Source organism: Canis lupus, chromosome 18 (genome assembly GCF_003254725.2).
Source record: "Canis lupus dingo isolate Sandy chromosome 18, ASM325472v2, whole genome shotgun sequence".
In the NCBI taxonomy this organism is placed as follows: Eukaryota; Metazoa; Chordata; class Mammalia; order Carnivora; family Canidae; genus Canis; species Canis lupus.
This window is the reverse complement of record NC_064260.1, coordinates 54,707,375-54,731,075: the sequence shown is the minus strand read 5'-3', so window position 1 is coordinate 54,731,075 and position 23,701 is coordinate 54,707,375. Positions and strand designations below refer to the sequence as shown.

At 56.8% G+C, this 23,701-nt stretch overlaps 1 protein-coding gene across 2 annotated transcripts in view; it reads left to right on the top strand.

Moving 5' to 3' along the window:
• The window catches only part of DAGLA (diacylglycerol lipase alpha), a 61,707-nt gene that overhangs the window by 11,261 nt on the left and 26,745 nt on the right, over nt 1-23,701 (top strand). The window contains exon 1 of one of the 2 annotated variants that reach the window (XM_025445764.3): nt 20,383-20,510. The exons of the other annotated variant lie outside the window; for it this stretch is intronic. The gene's annotated coding sequence lies outside the window, so the exon portion shown is untranslated. Of the gene's footprint in view, nt 1-20,382; nt 20,511-23,701 lie in introns of those variants that run through there. 2 annotated transcript variants of the gene reach the window in all.

The window sequence follows — 23,701 nt, the reverse complement described above, 5'->3', positions numbered from 1 at the left end:
GCCATCCACTTCCTGCCACATCTCCTCCTTGTGGTATAAGAACTTAACCGAGTCCTTAACCTCTCAGCTGCACCTGTAGAATCAGGGAAATCATTGAACTACTTCTGAGGAGAGTCAGGAGGGTGGTGTGGGATGCTGGCTTGTTAACGACTCAGCATGGTGCTTCTTTAATGGGCACACAGATCACCTGGGGAGCTTGCAAATGCAGCTTTCCCTTGGAGGCTGGATGGGGTCCCAGATCTGTTTCTCCTGATGTGGCTCACAGACCACACCTCGCGTGGCCAGAACGAGGTGTTTGACCTAAGAGCTAGCTGTAGTCATCCCTGCAGGCAAAGTGCCCTCTTGGCTTATATGAGTGCTCTGGAGTATGGCCCATGTGCCAGCAGCAGCATCACCTAGGAACAGGTTAGTGGTATAAAATCCATGTCCCCACACCCCAACTCAGAATCTCTGGGGATGGGGCCCAGGAACCTGCAGTTTAAGCAGTTCCAAGGTGCTTCTTTTGCCTCCTGCAGTCAGGGAAGCACTGCTGGGATTCGCCTTCCAGAACAGGGCTTCTCTGAGTGCGGGGTGGTGGTCAGTCCAAGCCTCAGAAGCTCCTGTGGCTGGCCATGGTGGGGTTTGCTCCAAATACAGGTTCCCAGGCCCTACCTCAGACCACTGGATTCAGAATTTCTGGATGGGGCCTGGGGATCTGCATTTATCCACCTCCTCACTGCCATTCCCGTTGAGAGGCAGTGGGACTCACTCGCTGCCCTGCCCGAGAGCTGTGGAGAAGAGCAGGGCCCCCACTCCCCAGCCCTCCCCACCTTGTGCAGGGGGGAAGGAGTGCTAGATGGGGCCCAGGAGCCCTAGGCTCCAGCACAGTCCTGGAGTGGCTGGAGCTGCTCTGCCTTGGCCCCAGCTGCAGGGGGGTGGGGTTCTCACATCCAGAAGAGGGAAACAGCCCCCAGTGGGGAACTGGTCGAATGAACTCAAGTATACGCACGCATGGGGCCTCCTCCACAACGACGAGGGAAGATTGGGCCGGAACAATGTTTAATGAGGAGAAACGTTCACCTTCTCTACTCAGTGGAAAAAAGTTGTGGGTACAGAATGATCCCGTATTTGGACAGAGGAAAAGCTAGACGGATGTTAATAGTTAATCATTTTCCTAGGAGGATCATGGTGACTTCTATTTCTCTCTATTTTTTGTTTCTGTTTTCTACAGAGAACGTGTATTTGGTGATAAGAAGGAAAAAAGTAGGGGATCCCTGGGTGGCTCTGTGGTTCAGCGCCTGCCTTTGGCCCAGGGCGTGATCCTGGAGTCCCGGGATCGAGTCCCGCATCAGGCTCCCAGTATGGAGCTTGCTTCTCCTTCTGCCTGTGTCTCTGCCTCTCTCTCTCTCTCTCTCTCTCTCTCTCTATGTCTATCATGAACAAATAAATAAAATCTTTAAAAAAAAAAAAAAAAGAAAAAAGTAGACACAGATAAGCATGTGTGGCCCAGGGTCATCAGGTCACCTTTGCCAGTGAGAGGCCCAGACTCCCAGGACAGTGCTTGACCTACCTATTGGGCTGACCTTCACAAGAGTTCCCCTCTACCCCCAGGCCGTGACCTCACCCCCAGTCCTTCACACTTTCACACTGTTTCTCCCCCCTCTCTTTTTTCTTACTTCCTTTCTGCTTTGAGTCTTCCCTGTCAGTGGCAAGGGCAGCTCTCCAATTCAAGCAAGGGGTAAGGGGTACAGGGAGGGGAAAGCTGAGGGGTGGGTACCCCTGCAAGCCTCTGGCAGAGTTCACTTTTCATCAGGGGCTTACCTAGATGCCTAAACCTCAGTCTCAGGGTCTGGCACATAGGATGTGCTTGGGAAGTCATGGTTGCATGGAGGTCTGGATGCAGCCTCCTGCCATGGACACCCTGGACAAGATGCATAGCTGGGCTGACCTTGGGCATGCCAGGGTGCTTCCCTGGGCTTAGGGTTTCCATCTCTAAGATTCTCAGAGACTTGAGCTCTGATTCCACCCCCACCCCCCACCCCCACCCCCACCAAGGCCCTTCCAATTCCAACCTGTGGAGAGTCACGTGCCTTCCCACTCCTGTCCCCTTGCTTGGTTTTCTAAAGCAATTCATGCTGTCCAAGAAGACCCCACCTGTCTGTCCCAGCTGCCCAGTGTCCCAGCTTGCGGAAGCAGCTGTTCAGGGCCGGACCTCCAGGCAAGGGCGGCAGGAGGGAGGGGACCCATGGTGCTGGGAAACAGTGTAGCCTCCAGTGCCAGAGGGCACCAGACAGTCGTGAATCTGCTACTGGTCTCTTGCAGCCCCTGGGTAGCCCCTGGTGCCTGTGTGTCAGGTGTCTGCTTTCCAGCTGCTCCTGGCCAGAGCTGCCTTTATCCCAGTGCCCCCTGCCTGGCATGGTGGCCAAGACCCTGCTTCCAGCAGCCCCAGCACCCCCAAGTCTCTGGCCCTTTCAGCTGCTTGTTTCCACTGAGTGACTCAGGGCGGAGGGATGGTGGGAGAAATCCATTCAGGCCATTTGTTTTAAAGACATTTAAGTAAACTCCTGGGATTTGTGTGGCCACATTTTTTTCAGTCTTCTTTCAAAGAAATGGATGGGTTTCTGGGCCTGTCCCACCACCAGCTTTCCTGCCTAGCAAGTGCACGAAGCCCAGGCTTTAGATAGAATCCTGCAGAAGGGGAAGCACTGCCAGGGTGGGAGGGTGACAGTGGTGGGGGGTGAAGGGGGGGCAATTGGAGCTTGAGTTTCATGTCCCCACCTGTGGAGGGGGGGTCCTGTCCTTTGTTCAGTCCCCCAGAATGTGTTTCTCCTGGCCCAGGGAGCCTGTAGAAATCAGCTTTGCCAGCATTCTGGAGGCAGGAAGTTGGGAGCTAATAGTGGTCTCAGCACACAGCCCTGCCAGAGCAAAGGTGAGGGAGGCATTGTCTCTGGGGTCCACAACAAGGTGCATTTGCCTCAGGGGTCCTGGGAGGCTTTCTAGGGACAGCAGAGAATAAGCAAGCCTTACTTCCCTGCCTTTTTCTTCCTGATAGTGACCTGTTCAGCCTCCAGCACCTCTGGGAAGCCTTCTCTATCCACCGTGGGCTGACAGGTGTCTCCACCGTAGGGTCTCTAGTCTCACAGCTCTGTAGCCTCTGGCCTGCATATGGGATTCCTTCTGCACTGTGAGTTCCTTGGGGATAGGGCTTGCCACCTCCACTTTCTGATCCCCAGAGGCTCCTTTTTTTTTTTTTTTTAAAGATTTTTAATTTATTTATTTGAGAGAGCAAGCATGAGAGCGTGTACATGAGTGGGGGGAGGAGCAGAGGGAGAGGGACATGCAGACCCTTCACTGAGCACAGAGCCCAAGATGGGGCTCCATCCCACGACCCCGAGATCATGACATCATCACGACCCCATAACTAAGAATTGGACTCCCAACCGACTGAGCTACCCACTTGCCCCCCAAGAAGCTCCTTAAGAGGTTCTCTTTGGTGCATCTGAAGCCCCAGCTGGTATTCTCAGGCCCTGAGTTTGGTCTGCCCTGGTCTTGGAGCCCACTGAGGCAGGGATCGGGGCATGCTCAGAACATCACCGTTCTTTCACTCTCCTCTCCTAGGCTGAGAAGGCAGCCCCCCTTGCGCAGGAGTCAGGCTGGAAGGGAATGGGGCGATAGATAGGGTGGGTGGTGATAGACAGGGAGGCACTGGCCAGGATGTCTCACAGGACAGATCCAGGCTGCAGCTGCCCCAGGGGAGGGATCTCACACACCCTATCCCCTGCACCCTCAGGCAGCCTGCAGCAACGAAGTGGCCACTAACACCAACCGGTCTAGCTGGTTTGTGGGGATCTGGCCCAGTTTCTTGAGGGACAGGATGTCCTGCTGGGAGCAGCCTTTGTGCCTGTCCTTTCTGTCCTTCTCCTTTCAGGCTCTCACGCTGGTCCTCTCCTGGCCTTGTTCTCCTCATTACCTTTTTCACTTCTCCGGGAGGGCTTTGACCCTGCCCTTCTTGAGGTGCAGGGCAGCGTGTGGTGGGGGTGCCCAGCAGGACCTAGAAATCGGAGCCTCCCAGGAATGAGGTGGGGGTGTCCATGACCCTCACCCGGTGAGATCCTGGGGGTGCTGAGGCCCTGGCAGCAGGATACCCAGTGGTTGGGGGGACACGTACCAGGCAAGAGCTGGCAGGGGTCATGGAGATCATTCTCCCAACTCCTCTCCTACTGCCATGCCACAGATAAGGGACTAGAGGCCTGAGAAGCCACAGAGCCTTGTGGCAGGGCTCCTTGGCGCTGTGACTCCTCCCTGCTGCCACCACTACCGCCAGGCTCCCCTCTCAGGGAAAGGGAATTGGGGGTAGGGGAGCCCGGGTGTTCCTCTCACTCTCTGCTGGAACGGGCCGGGCGCCCCACTCCGTAGGTGTCAGCAGAACTGTCACCCAGCGGTGGGTGGCGGGTGCCGGGCTGGGATTTCCCTGGCTGACTCACCCCCGGCCTGGCTGTGCCACAGTCTAGGCGGGAGTTACTTGTGAAGGTGTCTGAGTAGCTGCCACCGCAGCTCACACAGAGGGAGTCCCAGGAATGGGGGAAGCAGGCCCTCCACAGAGCGGGAGACCCTACGTTCTCTAAGCACAGCAGCTGTACATCCTACTGCAGGAGGAGTGGTGAGACATTTAGGGAGCTGAGCACCAGCAGGGCTGCTCCCTGCCTCCCTGCAAGAGTACCCCCCAGCTCCCCAGGATGAAATGCCTTCCCTTCAGAGAATAGAGAAGCCATTGATTCCCCTGATCCCCAGGCACTTCATAGACAGGCGCAGGGTGGGGGGGGCTGTGGGAGGCAGGAAGTGGGGCCAGCACAGTGACCCAGCCAGGGGCCAAGGACCCTTGAAGAAAGGGAAAAAACTGTAGGCTGTTCCCCCTACCACCAGAAGAATTCACATAAGTCTGTGTGAGATTTCCAGGCCCACAGATGCCCTAGAGCACATCTTGGGGCCCTCCTCGGCCCCAGCTGCTGGTGCCGCCCTCAGTTGAGAGCTGGCAGTGGGGTGGAGGTGTCATACTTACAGTGTGTGTGGGGGGGTACCGGGGGAGGGCAGTGCGGATAGAAATGTGGAGTGTGCGCCTTGTGAGCAGGCCTGTGGGGGCGGTGGCAGCAGAGCTGCGTGGGGCGGGCTGGGTTGGGGGTGGGATGGGATGTACAGTTCTGAATGATTGCCCCAGAGTCCTTGCCTCCCTTTCGTTGATGGGGTGAAGGGTTACCCCCCAACCTCTCCAGGCTGGAGTAGCGGGGGCTCACAGCCCCCAGGGGCCAGGTTGCCAGGGCTGAGGTTCACAGGGTGACATTTGGAACCCTGGCACAGCTCAGTCTCAGCGGACAGACTTCTCAGCCCTCTACCCACTGCCTGGCCTGGTGAGAAGTGGAGCCATTTCTGCTGGCCGGGTGCCATGGGCAGCCCCAGTGTATCTGATGAACAGGCCACTTAAACCGCTTTGGCCACACTAATCCCTCCACGAGCCGGCATAGGGCAGAGCCCAGGAAAGGAATGTGTCCTGTGGGCCCAGCCTCTTGAGTGACAGGGCTAGGGGCACAGCCAGGAGGGCAAGGAAGCACCAAGGCTCCCTGGCTGTGGCCTGAGCAAGCAGCATGGACAGGGAGGGTGCAGGGGAGGCCCGGCCTAAACCATGATGAGCCCTTAAGGCAGAGCCAGCACACTTCAGCCCTCGAAGGGCAGCGCTTTGTAAAAGACAGAGGATGGCCCTGCCTGGCAGCCTGCCAAGGGCACAGGAGCTGGACAGCAGGGCAGGGTTCCAGGTTCTGCTCCCAGCCTACAGCTGACCTCAGTGTTGCCTGAGGCTGGGATCTGCATCTTTGGCCCTCACCTTCCTCCCTAAAATGATTATATATGACTCAGTGGCCCTGAAGGTTCCTGCATACCTAGATGTTCTCCTGTTGTCTACTCAGCCCCCAGCATTAGAGAACAGGACCTTCTTCTGATGCCTAGGTGGCCAGGTACTTCTGCAGTGAGGAGCAAGACAGGGCTTTGCCTCCCTTGGACTCTGTCTCCTCTACCCTCTTCCCTCTCCAGGGTGATGGGACAGGTGAGATGACGGCCCAGAGTTCCCAGGACTGGGCCTTCCAGCAGGTAGTCGGGCTGGAATTGTACCCTTATTATCACCATTATTGTGGAGTTGGCTCCCTAGAGCCTGTAGGGGGGGCTCCCTGGAAGAGACAGTATGGCTCGTGTCCTGGGCTGCCTTCCTGGCCCCGTGGTCAGGTTGAGTTGCAAGAGGTCAGAGGGGGTACGTAGCTAGGGGGTCCGAGTGAGCAGGAGAGGGCTCTGGCACCTCTCAGGCTTGGCCAAGCCCCTGGCTCCCATCTGCAGAGGGGCGGCCCACCCTCCACGAGTTGGCGAGGAGACCTCAGAACTGAGGAGTGCGTGTCCCCAAACATCTTGTTCACAGCAGATGGCAGCCGCAGCTCCCTTTCTCCCTGCAGTGCCAGTTGCATTTCCCTTCCCTTTGCTCAGCCCTCCTGTTAACTCTGGTTTCTGCTCTCCAAGCTGGGGTGGGGGTGGGGGGGATGGCAGCCTGCAAGCCCCCAAAGCCACCTGTGACTGTGGGTGAGGTTAGGTGCTCAGAGCAGGGACAGTTTCCAAAGGAAAGGAAATCTCAAGCACCCATCCACTGGCCGGGAAAGCTTAGTCTTGCCCTGGTTCCTGCATGCTGAGTCTCTGGTCAAACGAGCAGCAGCAGCATGATCTCAGAGGAACAGGGGAGCAGGCCCAGGGCCTAGCCTGACATTTTTTGAGCAGCTGCTAAGCACCAGGCCCTGAGCTAGGTGCCAAGAACACAGGCAGAAGGTGTAGTCCTGTCCTCTAGGAGCTGCCAGCATAGCAAGGAGCCAAGATACTCAGGAGAGGAATGGAAGGACACTGATCAGGTCTGCTTCCGGGTTAGGCAGGCTTCTGGAGGCTTCACAGGAGCTCCAGGGCTCCTTAGCTTTGGGCTGAGCTCTGGAAGGCGGAGGAGTTTCCAGGCGAGCAGGATTTGAAAAGGCATTCTGTGCAAAGGCATGAAGGGCTCTGACCCCGCAGAACACTTGGCTGTGGCAAAAAAAAGGCAGAGCCGATGAAGGGCAAGCTGCCTCATCAGCATGTGCTGTTCAACCTCAGGGTGGGGTCTGCAAGGGGGAGACCTCGCTCCCTGGGCTGCTTGTGGGCTGGTGGAGCAGCCCCTACTGGAGCAGCCTCCCCTGGAGAAGTAGAGGCTGGGGCCAGGAAGTCAGGCAGTAGCTGAATATGCCCTTGGAGGATGAGGTGCCCAGGTTTCCAGAGTGCTGCCCCATGTTCTGTGACCTGCCCTGCCTCTACCCTACATCCATGTGACCCTGGGCAGAGCATCTGTGTAGTGAGACCCTCGTCTGTGCCAAACTGTGCTCGAAGTGTTTCCCCCACGGGCCTGGTCCCATTTTACCTTCCCAAGGGTCACTCATGTGGGCATTGTTGGTCCTGAGACTTGTTCAGAGTCACGCAGCCAGGACACAGCCAGGCGGAGCCTCCAGGCCCAGGTCAGCCTCACCTTGCTCAGCATAGCTCCTGCTGGGTTACATACCCTGTACCTTAGAGAAGGCTCATGGAGCCTGGGTGGGGGGCACGAAGCATGGGAAGCCCAGCTCCCTGACAACTTGTGCCCTGTGCATTGGCCCCTGCTGCTGCCTCCTCCTCACCTCATGCTCAGGATCCTCTGGGGGGCCTCAGCAGCAGCTGCAGGCACGGCCGCTATGAGCAGCCGAATGCCATCCTGTAGGGCAGCAGGCCCTGCAGAGTGGTGGCCTGGAGTGTTTGCTTTTCCCAGCCCTGTATTTGCTGTGTTGCTTACACCTGGCTCACTGTTTGCCCAGGGATTTGCCCTCCAGGAAGGTGAGGTGAAGTGAGGGTGGCAGGCAGGTGGCCTGCCTCTTCTGGGCTTCCAGCTTTCCTGCACAACCCAGGAGGTCTGCACTGTCCCTAAGTGCCATGCCCTCCAGGCCCTCTGCTGTCCCCAGCAGCGCCTGGCTTTGCCCGTATGGAGCATGTGACTTTGCAGTGCTGGGTCTGGCATGCCTGGCGTGCCAGGGCGGCAGTGGCAGTGGCAGCTGGACAGTCGGCAAGCAGCAGAAGAGGTCCCCAGAGCCCTTATGTTGGGCCCTGGTGTGGGAGTGTGGGGGTGAGAGGCGGCATCAGTGGGACTTCTGTGTGACTGGGGCAGGAACACAGGATCCAAGCCAGGAGTGTCTCGCATAGGCACATTTGCCTCCTTCCTTCCTGGTGCTGCTGCTGTCTGCAGCCGCCACCCTTCCTCCCAGTGAGGAGAGCTTGCCTAGACTCAGCCAATCCCCACCCCACCCTGCCCTTCACCCCTTTTCCGATGAATCAGCCCCAGGAACTTGATGACTTCTTCTTGGGCCCTGGGCCTGCCTCTTGCCTGCCCTCCTGACAGCAGGCTTCCAGCCTCCTCTCCCTGGTCTGACAGCTGTCTGCTACATGGGCAGTCACTGACCAGGAATATGCTGGTGCCTCTTTCAGGCCATGGGCCTGGTCCTCAAAACCAACAGGAATGGATTAGGAAGACAGAGGCAGGGTGCATCTGGCAGCCCAGGGAAGAGGGAGCCCTCTCTCCACTGCAGCCGGGACCCCAGGGAGAGGCCTATATTAGCTGAGCAGAAAGTCTGTATCTCCTTCCTTGCAGTCCTGCCTATGGCCAGCCTAGAGAGTGGCTCTGGTCCCCTGAGGGTGAGGGACTTTAGCATGCCTTGGGGTGTCCACCTTGCTTTGCACTGGGGCCTTCAGCAAACCCACTGGCCTCGCCCGTGGTCTCTCTACTACTTGGTACCTAGCAGACAAGCTGTGGGGACAAGTAGGCTGTCACCAAGAGGCCATGTTGTGCCCTCCATGGGCAAAGAGCTCTGTAAACAGATGGCAGCCCAGAGAGTGTCCTCACTCAGGCTTGGGGACACCCTTCTCAGGTGGGCACAGCTTGCAGGACGTTGCCTGGCCGCTCCCATCCTGGCCCTTGGTGAGCTGGCCCAGTGTGTCTGGCTCTTGGCCATGGGGGGCTCAGGTCCCTCTGCCTCTTAGCCGGGGAGGTGGACAGATGCAGAGGAAGGGCATTGTTGGTCTCCTGTAACTGAAGTCTCTGTGGCCGCCTGGCACCGCACAGCCTTCCCTCCTGCTGCTGATCAGGGATGGGTGCCCACCCCAGGACAGTCCAGTCCTCAGGACTTGTACCCCACATGCCACTCCTGCAGCAGCAGTAACGTGTATTGTGTGTGGCACCCAGCTGTCACCCCTCACCCCGATGCTATGGGTCTGGAACCTGGCGACCCCCACCGCCCCCCTCCCTGTTTGCAGGGAAAGAAGCTCCTGTCTATGTCCTACTTTTACTCACAAAACTCAGAAACTAGGGTCCAAAGGACTGTGGCTGTCCCACATGTATTAGTGGCTGGGCCCAGGACCAAGCCTGGATTCTCTGACACCAGGCCCCACATGTCTCCCACTCTGTGCCCTGCAGTAAATCGAAGTGCTAATAAACGAGCACATTGATACATAATTAATCCCACCTTGGATCCCTCTGTTCTTTTCTCTCTGGGGAGCTCTGAGTGCTTCCCAGACGTGATCTCATGCATCCTCCAGAGGCCCAGAAGAGGTGAAAGGAGGTTCTGTGTAAAGGGGGATGGAAGAGCCAGCACAGGAGGCCTCAGGTCAAGAAACCAGCCCCCTTACCGTCCTGGCTGCCCCTGCCACACACCATGGCCTCCTGCCTCTGGGCCCTCTGGGGCTGTGCCTGCATGAGCCAGGAGGAGAGAACCTAGCATAAGGCCCATGGGGGCAAGGATGTAGCAGCCCGGTGCTCTGTCTTCAGGGGAAGTCATCCCATTGCCAAGGCTTTTTATAGAATTTTATTTCCATGAAGCCCCTGTTCCTTCCTGTTTGTTCTCACGCTCCTAAGAAGTTGGCAGAGAGCAGATGAGGGTCATGGGGAGGGAGGCAGAATGAGGACCTGTAGGACAAGTCCTTTAAGCCATCTGCTCCTCCAGTGGCCCTGGAGGCAGCCCTATTCATGTCTGCATTGTATGAGGAGGAGCCCAAGCTCAGAGATGATCTGTGGTCACTAGGTCACGGGCAAGCCAGTGACTGGTTAGGTTTTGAACTTGGTTCCGGCTTACCTCATAGGCTGGTGCTCTTAAACCACTGGGCTCTCATGTGGCTCAGGCCTGTCTACCTCCCCGGGCAGCCATGAGGTGCTACTGTCAGTACTTTCTGACACTTCCGAGGGATCATGTTCCTTTTTTTTTTTAAATTTTTTTTTTAAATTTTTATTTATTTATGATAGTCACAGAGAGAGAGAGAGAGAGGCAGAGACACAGGCAGAGGGAGAAGCAGGCTCCATGCACCGGGAGCCTGACATGGGATTCGATCCCGGGTCTCCAGGATCGCGCCCTGGGCCAAAGGCAGGCGCTAAACCACTGCGCCACCCAGGGATCGGGATCATGTTCCTAAGCCAGATGGAAGAGCCTCAGAAGTTGAGCATTCAGGGGAATAGCCAAGCGAGTCCTGGGGAAACTAGAAGTGATCTGGTCACTCACCTTGTTTTCAGATGACGATGCTGAGGCTCTAGGAGGGAAAGCCATATCCTCCTTCCAGTCTCGCTGACAACCAGGCAGGCTAGATCTGGGCTGTGGGCGATGAGGGTTAGGGTTAGGGTTAGGCCCCCGGGGAGCCCTGGCGCTGGGAGAGGGCTTGGGTGACCTTCTTCAGCGCCATCCTGCAGGGGTGCTCCCTTCCTCCCCAACACACCACGCTTTGCAGAGAGTAGCGCCACCGGTCACCCTCCTGCAGGTGTGCAGGGAGGATGGGGCTCTGAGGTGAAGAGGAGCCCCTCAGGCAACAGGACCTCCCTGATAAACGGGCCATGACCTTGCTCTGATGTTGTCTATGTCACTCAGGCAAATCACCCAGCACCCCTTTCCTGCCAGTTTTCTTTTTTTAAGATTTTATTTATTCATGAGAGACCCAGAGAGAGGCAGAGATATAGGAAGAGGGAGAAGCAGGCGCCCTGTAAGGAGCCTACTGTGGGACTCGATCCCAGATCCCAGGGTCATGACCTGAGCCAAAGGCAGATGCTCAGCTGCTGAACCACCCAGGCATCCCCCTGCCGCGGTTTTCTGCATCAGTGAAATGAAGATGCCACATTTCCTCCCTGCCTCCCCCATGGCGTGGTGGTCGGGCACCAGGGAGGCCCCCTGCACTTGTTGCTGGGAGGGTGGTTCAGGATAGAGCCTGGATCCAGCAGGTGGGGCCAGTGGATGGTGTGGAGTGGGCCACGGGGCTGGAAGGCAGAAGCCCTGGGTTCTGGGCTGGAGTCTACATGGGCTCCCTCCGCCTGTGCTCAACACAGCTCCTCCTGGGGTAGCAGGGACTCCGTGGGTTCCCGCCTCCTGCAGGGCCCCTGCCTCAGGAGCAGCATCCTGGCAAGGGGAAGACAGTAAACAGGCTGACAGTAAACCCGAGAGTGCTAGATACCGGTGAATGCCCAGAGGAGAATGCAGGAGGGACAGTGAGGTGATGGAGAGGAACAAGGATGAGCACACCTGAGACTGGGCAGGCAGGTCAGAGGAGCGAGGTTTGAGCTGGGGACTGAGTGGCAGGACAGAGCCAGTCATGCAGAGATTATTGGGGGTGGGGGGGCACGTCCAGGCAAGGGGAAGCTGGAGGGCCTGGGCACAATTGGCCGTGTGAGGGACAGAGAGAAGGCCCGAGCACTGGGGAGTGATCAGTGAGGGCGGCCTAGGAGGAGGTGATGGCAGGAAGGCCGGTGGAAGAAGGGGAGCATTTTCTAAGTGAAGAGACGAGATGGTTGGGGGTGAGTTGACCAGCAGACAAACGTCTCTGTTTGTCTCCTCCTTTGTGGGGTTGGCATCAGCTCTGAGATGTTGCCCACCCAGGGGCCACCTCCTGCCCTGTGCCCCTGGGTCGGCCAAGCTGGGGGCTTGGGGCCTGAGCCTGTCACAGGATTATCATGGAGAAACGGGTGCTCTCAAAGCATGCTCGCGGCTGGAAGAATGAACAACTGCCCCACATTCTAATAGAGACCATCAGGCCACTCGGGGAGGCTTCAAGGGTGACGAGAAAGTAGGAAACCAGGTAGAATCTTGGCCTCACAGTGGGACCAAGGAAGTGGGAGAGGGGGCCCAGGGTCAGATGGTTTTGGAGCCTTCTCCCCTGAGCTTGAGGCCACAGGTGGGTGATCTTGGGGCCGAGTGCGCAGCCTTGGGCACTGCATCTCCTTTACAGGCTGGCCAGGCCTTTGTTCTCCAGGGACCTGGTATTCTCAGCACCGGCCATAAAATGGTAGAACGCTGGTGCTGGGAGGCTCGGGGCTGGAAGCCATAGCTGTCTCCCTCAGTGCTGGCGCTTTCCCGTTCCTGGCCAGTGTTCGTGGGCTCCCAGGCTGTGAGGACGTTCTAGTCAGACAGGCTCAGTCTAACACTGGCAGGGAGGGGGCACCCAGGAGGCCCCAGAGCCCACGATTCTAGGTCACCTCTGCAACATCCAGAGGTAAGAGTGGTATTTATAGCAATCAGCGGCCACCAAGGGTGGGGAAGTCAGCAGGAGCTGTGACGCAGGCCACCCCCCATTCAGGTCCCCTAGCTCTCCCTGATTCCCTCACTACCACCCCCTACTCCAGAGCCTTTCTGGGACGAGTGGTGAAGGGCTGGGCCTGCCAAGAGAGCAGGCATTGCCACACTGCCATCCTCAAGCCCTGGAGGAGATGAGGTGCCACTTTCTGCCTGGCAGGAGCCTTGGCTTCTGCCAGTCTGGCCAGGACCTTGTCTGTCCCCATGGCCCTAGGTGGGCATCCTGTTAGCACGCGGTGCCTGGCCCTGCTGGTGTCTCTCCATGCTGTCAGCTCTGTGTTGAAAGGTCCATCCCTGGAGTCCCCACGATCTTTGCCAACCTTCCTGGGGCCAGTAGGGGTCAGTGAAAAGCCTGCCTCATTTCTACTGGTAGCAGGCAGTTAACGGGGCCGTGGACAGCTGCCCCCCCCCCCGCTCCAATGACTGAGAAGAGGCCCTACCAGATGCCTGTTACCTCCCTGCTGTGTCTGTGTGAAGTGAGCCAGGAGGGCGGCAGTCCCAGCTCCACCTCCCACCACACTCAGGGAGCAGGCAGGGAAGCAGGGGCCACAAAAGTGACAGTGTGACAAGGTTAGGGCCCTAGGCCCTCAGAGTGAGTCTTCTGGGAAAGAAAGTGATGCCAGACTCTGGAGTCTGAGGTCAAGCCTGCCAAGCCCCTGCTCTCTTAGAGCCTTTACCTACCCAGATACAAAGTGGGCCCTTTGGTCCTGCCCAGGTCTGAGCAGAGAAGGTAACTGATGTGGCTACCCCCACAATGGGGGCTTGGGCTCCTCTCCCAGGCTTACCCCACTTCCAGACTGTTGCTCAGAGCCCCCAGGCCAGAAGAGAGGCTGGGGAAGGCTCAGATTTCTCTCTGGGAGCACCCACACAATGGAGAAGGTGAAGCAGATGCACCAGGAGCCTGCAGGAATGCAGGCCTTGGTTCCACTGGCCCATCAGAGGCTGATCAAGCAGGCCAAACGCTTATGGCCAATTGGGGACAGGACCTGAGTCTCACTAGGGAGGGGCCCCTGAAGTGAGCGGCCCATCTGGAGAGGAGGAAACCCCTGGGCTTGCTCAATTCTGAGATGAGAGCCAAGTCAGGAGCAGGAAATGAGTCTGTCCAATGGACAGGGACAGAAGGGGCAGTGGTTGGTGGAGAGCTTATAGCCAATAGTTGACAGTTTTAATCTTATTTAAAGGGCATCTCAGAGCCAAAATATGCTTTTGAGGAGGGGGGTGATTTAATTAAAACTCTAAACTGTATGTATGTGTAGCTAATGCTACCGAGCATCTCCCTGCTCTCAGCACTTTACAGCTTTGAACTCACTTTGTCCTCACAGCAGCCCCATGAGGGAGGTGCTGTCATCACCATCCCGGTTTACAAATGAGGAAGTGGCTGGTTCTGTAGTTGATTTGCCCTGGGAAGTTGTTCCTGCACTGTGCTCCGAAGGTTGTGGCTCAGTGGGACATCTGAGTGAGGAGAGGCATCAGGGCGAAAGCAGGTCTAGCCCTGCCCTCCATCCAGTGGCAGAGGACCTTCTGACCCCTGCCCCTCCTTGGAGGCCTGGGGTAACTGGTGCTTGGGCTCAGCTTTGTTGCGCCTGGGGGCGGTGGGGGGCGGAATGGTTGCAGGGGAGGGCTGTCTGAAGGACAGCAGAGTCAGCCACAGGCCTCAGCCAGAGCTGCCTCACAGCAGGGTTTTCTGTGACCCCTTTTGCCCTCAGGGCTCAGGCCAGGGAACTAGTTCGGGCTCCTGCCTGGGGCCCTGAGGTGCTCTCCTTCGCTGTTATACACCAAAGCCAAGTAGAATTCTACAAGTCAAGGCTAGTGGACCTGAGAGGTCATCCTGTCCAGAGCCTCTCAAATGTTTTTTAACACTGAGACTGTTTTCGTTTTAATAAAATATTACAAGGAACCCCAATATGTAAAACAGCTAACATCAATTCTGATGTAGCAGGCAAGCCCCATGAAGCCCCAGCCCTGTCTGCTATGGCTGCTTCCCCTGATCTGGGGGTCCCCGAGGGTTTCCAGAACCCCACTTGGGAGAGTCCTTGGACACAGGAGAGGAGGGCCACGTAGGCGCAGGGCCTGGGCCCAGGCCTAGGCCTAGGTACAGTTCAAAGCCCCACATGCTACCTCCATCCACGTTTGGTGGGGGCAGAGGTTGTTGGCTTCTTGCTGTTACATATGGGAACTCTGCACATCTCCCCTGGGAAAGAGCTAGTGTTACGTTGTCACTCGATGCCTGCCTGCTTCCTTGATGCCCAGGGAATGGTAGAAGTGAAAGCTGATAGCCCAAGCAGCTGCCCTGTGCCCTAGATGACCATGCCACCCACGGAGGCGGCCCCTTCATGGATCCGTGGCCCATGCAGACTCTGGGAGGCATTTTCCCCAGTGCAGGCCAGACGCCGAGACCCAGTCTGCAGCCTGAGAAGGTGCAACAGGATCATGCCAGCGTAGGGTATGCTGGGCGTGGGGCGAGGTGTCAGGCTGGGTGTGCCCCCTTAACATTCTCGTTAACAGCCTCACCAGGGACCTCTAATGAAGTGGAAAGTGCTAATTCCTCTCAGAGGTGTTGTCAATGCACCTGGGACAGGGATTCTCCTCTCTGGGAAGCTCTGAGAAGCTAGACCAGGGCATTGCAGCCTGGTAGAGGGGGCCGTGGGGGACGTGGGTGTCTTGGCTTTCACACAGGCCCCTGCAGGAGGCTGGACAAAGAGGAGCAGGAGGTACAGTGAATAGGATGCTGGACTGGACGGATGGGCTTGGGACATCCTGAGTTTGAGCAGTGGGACATCCTGAAACTCAGACACAGATGCAGGGAATTCTAGCAAGAGCACAAGCGTGGCCTTGGGTGGAGCTCTGTGCTACAGGCTAACCCATGGGATGGTGATTTCCACCTCATTGGCGCATTATGGATTAAAGGAGGCTGCCAGTGAAGCCTCAGCACAAGTAGGTGGGGCTCCCAGGAGAGGTCAGGCAGGGCATCACGTAGGTGGGCAGGGCATCATGTAGGTGGGCAAGGGTGAGGGTAGGTGTGGGTTGGCCTGGTGGCCAGGGATAGAGAGCTGGGCCTTCCTGTTTAGGAGGGTTGTCTTAGGTCACAGAGAGGTTAGCACCCCTGCCACACCCCATTGAGGGCAGGGGCTTGGTGCAGTGAGGGAAAGTGTCTTCTGAGCACTCAGAAGACATGATTAATAAAGAACAACAGTGGCAACTAGTACTTTTTATGAGCTGAGTGCATTGTATGTATTACTTCTTTTACTCCTGGTGACTCCCTTTGAAGCAGGTACCCTCACTATCCCATTTTGCAGATGAGGACTCTGAGGCTCAGAGAGGTGAAGGTCACAGACAACTAGAAGGGATGGAATCGGGATTCACTCCAGGGCTCGAGGGGAGGCAGTGGTGGTGGGCTCACTGGTTGGCTACTCCCTCCAGGTCCTTGCGTATGAGGGAGGAAAGGTTCCAGAGGAGAGCTGGGGAAAGGCTCATTAGAGCACGTGGAAGGACCATGGGCACTGTAGGGAAGGGACTCCCCTGAATGGAAACAACTCCCCCACCACCACCACCACCAGACAGGCAGGAGGACCTGGCCTGGGGCTTGGATGCAGCCACCCCAGGGTACCTTTACCCCAGGTGTAAGAATGGATGTGGGGCAAGGGCCCTTTCCTAATTTCAGGAAAATAAACAGCCTGAGAAGGAATTCAGAAACAGAACCTGGGGAACCCCTTTCTACTGTTGGAAACAGGGCCTTTGGGCCCAGGACTGAGTGGGTCCTAGTGTGAACCTTCCAACGGAGGAGCAGGGGAGGGCTGTGGAGTGGGAGGAGGCCCCAAGCCCTCCCTCCTCACTCCCCAGCAGGCAGTTGCCCTCCCAGAGCAACTAGCAGGAGACCAAAGGCCCCAATTGATTCCCAGGGAGCTGGCTGGTGTCAGTGACAGGCCAGGCTGGTGGCAGATGGCAAATCCTGTTTGTTGTAGAAGAGTGGAAAATAATTAGCATCAGCGTGAGAAGCTGGAGCCTCTGTGATAAATGGAGCCCTGATGAAGGCTTCTCAAGAGGCCTGTGAGCGCAGCCTGGGGCTTCACAGCCTGCCTCTGCTGCCTACTAAGTGACCTTGGGCTACTTACTTAACTTCTCTGGGCCTGAGTTCCCTCAACCTTATAATGGAGTAAGACTAGCGCTTACTCACCGGGTTAAGGTTAAATTAAAGGAGGGGATATTTGTGAACTCCTTGCTAAGGTACCTGGCATGTAATAAGTGCTATTTAACAATTTTTAAGAAAGTAAACAGGTGTTGGAGCGTCTGGGTGACTCAGTCGGTTAAGTGTCAGACTCTCGGTTTCAGCTCAGGTCATGATCTCAGGATCGTGAGATCAAGCCCCAACGTCAGGCTCCATGCTCAGCAGGGAGTCAGCTTCAGATTCTCTCTCTCGGTCTCTCTCTCTGCCCCTTCCTCTGCTCATGTACGTGCACACTTTCTCTCTCTCAAATAAATCAATCTTTTTTTCAAATAAATAGATCTTTTAAAAAAACCCAACTGGGTGTTAAGATCACTGTTGGGGTGATGAATGGCTAGCAGTCGGGACCTCTGGCAGTTGGGCTCCTCCTTTTCATTCTCTGAACTCTGGGCCAAGGGCCCTGTCCAGCAAGCACACTGGTGTGGGAAGATGGTTCAACCTCCTGGAGCCTCAGTCTCCACTGAGAACAGTCATCCCCACTCCCAGGGCCATAGGGAGGGGTGGAGGAGGTGCCTCCCCTTCACTGCTGTCCCAGCCTGGAGGGAGGGGGAGGGAGGAGATGGGTTTGTTAGTCTAGGGCTCTGGGTGCAACAGGGACAAGTGGCAGTGGTGTCCATCCCACTCCCTGCCACCCCAGGCTGGCGGTGTCAGTCCCCAGGCCTGAGCATGTAAGGGCCCGTCTCGTGCTGAATCTGGCCCCAGCCCTGGGCAGGCTCGGCTCTGCCTTCTGCTTGGGCACAGCTGAGGCATGAAAAGCAACAGCTCAGTTTGGGGCCCTAACTTGGGTAGCACACACCTGGGCACAGGCTGGTGGCACACGCAGCCCCCAGCCCCCATGTGCTTTCACTCTTTCCTCCCTGAGCCTTCCAGAGCCCAGCCTCTGTGTGGGGCCGCAGACCTGAGAGGGATGAAGGGGCATTCGAGGTGGCAGGAACAGGTGGGTCTTCGTGTCTATGTGTAGGAATGAGGACTCTGGTGGAAGGAGGCACAGACTTTTTTCTTTTTCCTTCTTTTCCCTTTCAAGTAACTCAAGGAGACTGCTCCTGATCCCAGCTCCTTGTCGCGGGATCTTTGGGCAGACATGGCACCTCCCTGAGCCGTGGTTTCTTCATCTGTAAGGCTGGCGTAACAGCCTGATGAGGCTGGACTGAGACCACACTTACAGCCTTAACTCTGTGATCTCTCCTGGCTGCACAGCCTGCCCACCTCCAGACAGGACAAGGGACTTGCCCGGGCTTAGCGTTCCCCATTTGCACAGTAGGCCAGTAGCCACCCTCTCCCACGTGGTGGTGTGACCAGGAGTCTGCAGCCAGGTGGAGTCCCAGAGCCTTCTTTCTGGCTTCCAGGGCCCCCACCTACTCACTCTCTGACGGGGTTTGAAGCCAGCTTCTGGGTTCAGAAGCGGGCATTTAGTTGAGGCCTGCTCCTCAGAAGCAGCGTGTGGTGGCAAAGACACTGGCTCCGGAACTAGGCCATGTGACACTGGGCAGGTCACATCTCCTCATCTGTAAAATACAGGTAATAGCAGTACCGACCTCCTAGAGCTGTTCTGAGGACTCAGGTTTACAAAGGGCTTAGACCAGGCCCACGATGTGGTAGGCAACTGACAAATGGCAGAGGAAGGGAAATGACTGGGACCCTTCCTTACAGGTGAGCTATCTCCTCCCCATCATCCTGACACCCTGGAACCGCCCTGCAGTTTCAGGAAATCAGAACCAGGTTACTATGTGTTGATCCCCTCCCTCTACAGGTGCTCTCGTGGAAGCCACACGAGTGAGCAGGAGGTTAACTAGCTCCCTAACTAGCCATGAAGCTAGGCCATGAACCCCATGGAGGGGTGGGGACCCTGATAAAGAGGGCAGAGTGATCTGCCCACATGGTTAGGCAAGAGGGTGTCCCAGTGGTGAGCCCATCCCAGCTAGGATGGAGCCTCTGGCCACCACTCACCCTTCGGGCCTCCCTGGGGCCCAGCCACCCTGTAGTCACCCCCCCAGGTCAGAAGCCTTTCCCCACCCAGACTAGACCAGCTCAGGCCTCCAACACAGACACAATCAGAATCAGACCAAGAGAGCCAAGCAGGTAGCAGGGGTCTGTCCCTCTCACCTTGTTTGGAGTACCTTCCCATTGCACAGCCCTTTCTTTCTTTTTTTTTTTTTTTTCCTTAACATTTTTTTTAAAGGTTTTATTTATTTATTCATGAGAGACATAGGCAGACAGAGAAGCAGGCTGCCTGCAGGGAGCCCAGTGCAGGACTCGATCCCAGGACCCCAGAATCAGACCTGAGCTGAAGGCAGATGTTCAACCACTGAGCCACCCAGGTGTCCCTGCACAGCCCTTTCAAGTGGGGAATCCCATTCATTGTGGGTAGGGGGGAGTCCCCGGCCCTCCCCTCTGAGGACTAATGATCAAAGTACCCTGCAGAGCTAAAAGAGACCTTACAGACTACCCAGTTTCCTTTTTCTCTTTGGCCGCCAGGAAGCACAGAGTCTAATAATAGTTCCTGTGAGAGCCTTTATGTCTCCTTACATGTGTGCAACAGATTCCCCTCACTTTCTGTTTTAATTTCCTTAGTTTTTGTTGCTGAACTTTGTTCTTTTTTTTTTTTTTTAATTTTTTTTATTTATTTATTTATGATAGTCACACAGAGAGAGAGAGAGAGAGAGGCAGAGACATAGGCAGAGGGAGAAGCAGGCTCCATGCACTGGGAGCCCGACGTGGGATTCGATCCCAGGTCTCCAGGATCACGCCCTGGGCCAAAGGCAGGCGCCAAACCGCTGCGCCACCCAGGGATCCCCTGAACTTTGTTCTTAAATTTATTCTCCACCTCTATTGTTTCTGGTTCCCGTAAGGCACATGGAGCCATTTGTTGTGAAATCGAGTAAATACTAATCTGAGTACAAAAACACGAACCTCTTGTCAGTAGGCCAGGCTCCTCATTCTCCAGAAGAAGAAACCAAGGTCTGGAGGGGCAGTGACACTCTGGCCTGGGGACACTGCTCTTGGTCCAGGACTGGCTAGACCTGGCTCCATTTCCAGCCTTAGCAGGGAGGGTGGGCTCAGGTCTGAGGTCTCCTGTCTTTCGCCAGCCGAACTGCAGAGTAATGAGGACCCTGCCCTGGGAGGTGGAGAGCCAGCCATGGATGACTCTGTTGGAAACTGTACAAGTAGTTGATACCTTCTTGTGGGTGGACCTCATGTGGACTGGCCAGCTTTCCCGTCTATGCGTCAGGAGTGTGAAAGATCTCTTGTAAGGAGTTCGAGTGGGGTGCACATGAGGAAGCAGGGCAGGGGCCAGCCCCAGGACTCTGGGACAGTGTGTCCAGCACCAGGGTGGTGACACCGCAGAGCTGGATGCATGGGGAAGCCCGGAGTTCCTGGCACCTTTCTGGACCCATTTCCTCGCCCACGAAAGAGGGTGATGGTACTGTTTCTGAGCCCCTTCTCGCCACCGTTGCACAGTAGGTGTGAGTCTTGGGTGGCAGCAGGTATGGCCTGTGTCTCCTGCTGCAGAGCTCCTGTTCCTCGGAAGGAGTCGGGTGATGCCTGAGCCTCAGTACCTCCTTCGGGAGCAGTGCTGTTGGAGGGGCACTGGCTGGCCACCACAGTGTGGGCTCATCTGACCCCGTGACAGTTCTGAGGTAGGTACTGTTCTCAGCCCATCTGAGAAAGGAGGAACTGAGGCATGGAGAGGTAAGTAACCTGTCCAAGGGCACACGGCCAGTACGTGCATAGCCAGCTCTTAGGCACGGTCTGTTTTTATAACCTGTGCACCAAGTGCAGCTGTCACCCTGCATCCCCTCCCACCTGTGAGGGTGGAAGGTAACTAGTCTAGAACTTGGGGGCACAGGAGGTGCTCACCTGATGGCAGGACCTGTGGCCTGGACCTGCCGGTTATCCCTCTGTTCCAGCTCAACTCCAGCCCATCCTGTATGCCTGGGGCCACCTCAGGCCAAGTGGGAGGTCCCGTGGGCTGACCTGGAAGCTGGAGATGGCCCGCCACAGCCCTCCCGCAGCATGTCGTCCTGTCTCCTGAGGGTGCTGGGCTCAGCCTGGCTCCAGTGACCTGGCCCCACTCCCATCTCCCTGCAGCCCTGGGTCTTCCAGAGAATAGACACAACAGCCACGCCCTCCTCCTCCTCCCTCACCTGGGGGCTCTTGGCACCTTGCTGGTTAGCACCCACCGTGGAGGGGCTCTTCTCCCTAAAACCTGCTCCCAGGGCCAAGCCCAAGGAGACCTTTAACCAGCAATCCCCCAAGGCCCACGGCAAGGGCAGGTGAGCCTATCCAGGCTTATACCTGTTTAGTCCAGCCCCTTCTGCCCAGCTGGAGCCAACCATGGGTGGCAGCTGCACTGGCCCAGACCCCAGCACCCAGTCACAGATCACCCTGCCACAAAGGCCCCAGTGAGCCCCGCAGGAGCTTGGTTATGATGGCCCCATCTGCGGGGCCTGTGCTAGCCCTCAATGACACCATCCCAACCATTTCCTGCTATAGCCCTCAGGGGTGGCCTTATTCTGGGTTTGCAACCAGAGAAACTAAAGCCCTAGGTTGTAAGAGAGCCAGAGGGGGGCAGAAGATGGTTCTCCTTCAGTGGTCAGGGGAGGCACTGGGGTGGGACATTAACCAAAAAGCCAAGGATGTGAGAGCTAAAAGGGAAAGGAGCCACCTCTGGCCCTCTGGCCCTCCTGGCTGAAGGGGAACTTGTTTTGGGGAGATGGAGCTGTGGTTCAGGCCACTGAGGCTGCTCAGGAGGAGAGGGTTTGAGGTGAGATGTGTTTGCACCCTAGGGGCACAAAGTGGGTGGGAAGATGGGCGGCTCTGTAAGACCCAGGCCCTTAGGGGACTCAGCTGAACCAGAGCAGGGACAGGCCTGAGGAACTGGCCAGTTTACCATACGACACTGTGCCCAGGGCTACGCTGGAGTGAGAGGTCTGGAGATCCCATCATAGAGTAGCCTGTTCTGCCTGGGAAGAGTGGGGTTAGGGGGTGGGTGCTGTCAGGGATGGTTTTCAAAGAGGCCATGACTTTTGGCTCCTCTGGAAAGATGAGTAGGATTTTGCCTGGCAGAGGAACTAGAGTAAGCAAAGCATGGAATCTTCCCATGAGGTGTTTTAGGGAGACAGCAAGTTTTGGGGGCAGTTAGGAAAGGAAGGTGGGGCAGTGTGAGAAGGGGATGGAGTGCCTCCCCAGCCAGAAGGAACTGGCTGGCTGAAGGCGGGTTCTGTGCTTATATCAGACTATGTCCCGGATCCCCAGGGGTTGGACAGTATCTTTCTGGTCCAGGATTCAGAGAGGGGAAGGCACCCTCACAAGATTGCACAGCCTGCCAGCCAGAGACTAAGGCCCTTAACCACTGCCTGAGGGGCTTGGACTTTATCCTGCAGGCATGGGGAGCTGTAGAGGGTTTCTAAAGTAGGGGATAGCATGTGCATTTTTTAAAAATTTTTATTTATTTATGATAGTCACAGAGAGAGAGAGAGAGAGGCAGAGACATAGGCAGAGGGAGAAGCAGGCTCCATGCACCGGGAGCCCGACGTGGGATTCGATCCCAGGTCTCCAGGATCGCGCCCTGGGCCAAAGGCAGGCGCCAAACCACTGCGCCACCCAGGGATCCCAGCATGTGCATTATTTAAAAAGAGTTTTGTATCTTTAGAAAGAGGAACTCCCAAAAATGGTTAATACCTAACTTGGGGGTCCTGCATCACCAGCAGGGAAATGGGGCTTTGTGGATGGGGGAAGAAAGGGGCTCCCAAGGGTCACTCGAGTCAGACGATCTACATGAAGAGGGTCTTGGGACCCCATTCAGACCTGCCTGAGCTGGGGGCCTAGCCAGGGGATATAGGGAGCCCCCAGTAGCGCCTCGGTTCTCTGCTGCTGGAGGGGGCACCATTCCCACCCTGGAGGTGCCACTCATCTGGGGTAAGGAAGGAGGAGAGGCTGTATGTCCCACTAATGCAGTTGTTGGAGGGCATCGACCCTGTTCCCCAAGGGAGGAGACCCAGAGGAGGTGCTTTGTGGCCACCCCAGACCAAGAAGTAGCCTCTGCCCTCCCCCCTCCTGAGACATTTCCTCCAAATGAAATCACATCCCAGCAGGGGAACAGGCCCCCATTGTGAAGGGCTGGGGTCTCAGAGAAAGGGTGCCTTTCAGGCCCTTAAGAATAGCAGCCCTGATGTTGATGAATCCTCATGGAATGGAGTGGCCCGTCTGCTCCCAGCAGCACCGGCCCTGTCACCCCCACCCCACATACCCGTGACCTGTTGTGACCTGTCGTTGACCAGCTGGAGTATTCACTAGCCCAGGCGGGGGAGGGACGGCTGGTCCACCGGGGCTCTCAAGCCCTTCCTCTGCCTCACCCACTCACTGGGCCCATCCCTGACATTATCCAGCACTCCTGGGGCCTCTGCAGACTTCCTCTCCCGTGGTCCTCACCAGAACTTTAGCAGGTGGCGTCAAGCGACATTTTACAGATGAGGAAACTGAGGCGCAGCTAGGAAGTCACAGTGAGTGGGTGGTAGGGTCACTGGTTTGAAGCCAGGCAGCCTGGGCACCCACCCTTGGATTCTTCAGTGTTGCGCTGGCCCTAGGTACAAGCTGGAGGATGAGGGTGTGGTGCCCAGGCCTGTACCAGGGTACCCAGTGGGGTCAGCCCGAAGGAGCCCTGCCACGTGATGTAGGTGGTCACTGGCACTGACCACAGCTGCTGGCCTCAGGCTGGTCACCCCCTGAACCTGGCCAGAGGCTGTCACTGGCCATACTTCTCAGGAGTCTTGACACATCTTCGGCTCCCTCTGCAGGGTGGGGAGCCAGGCTCTCCCTACCTTTCCCC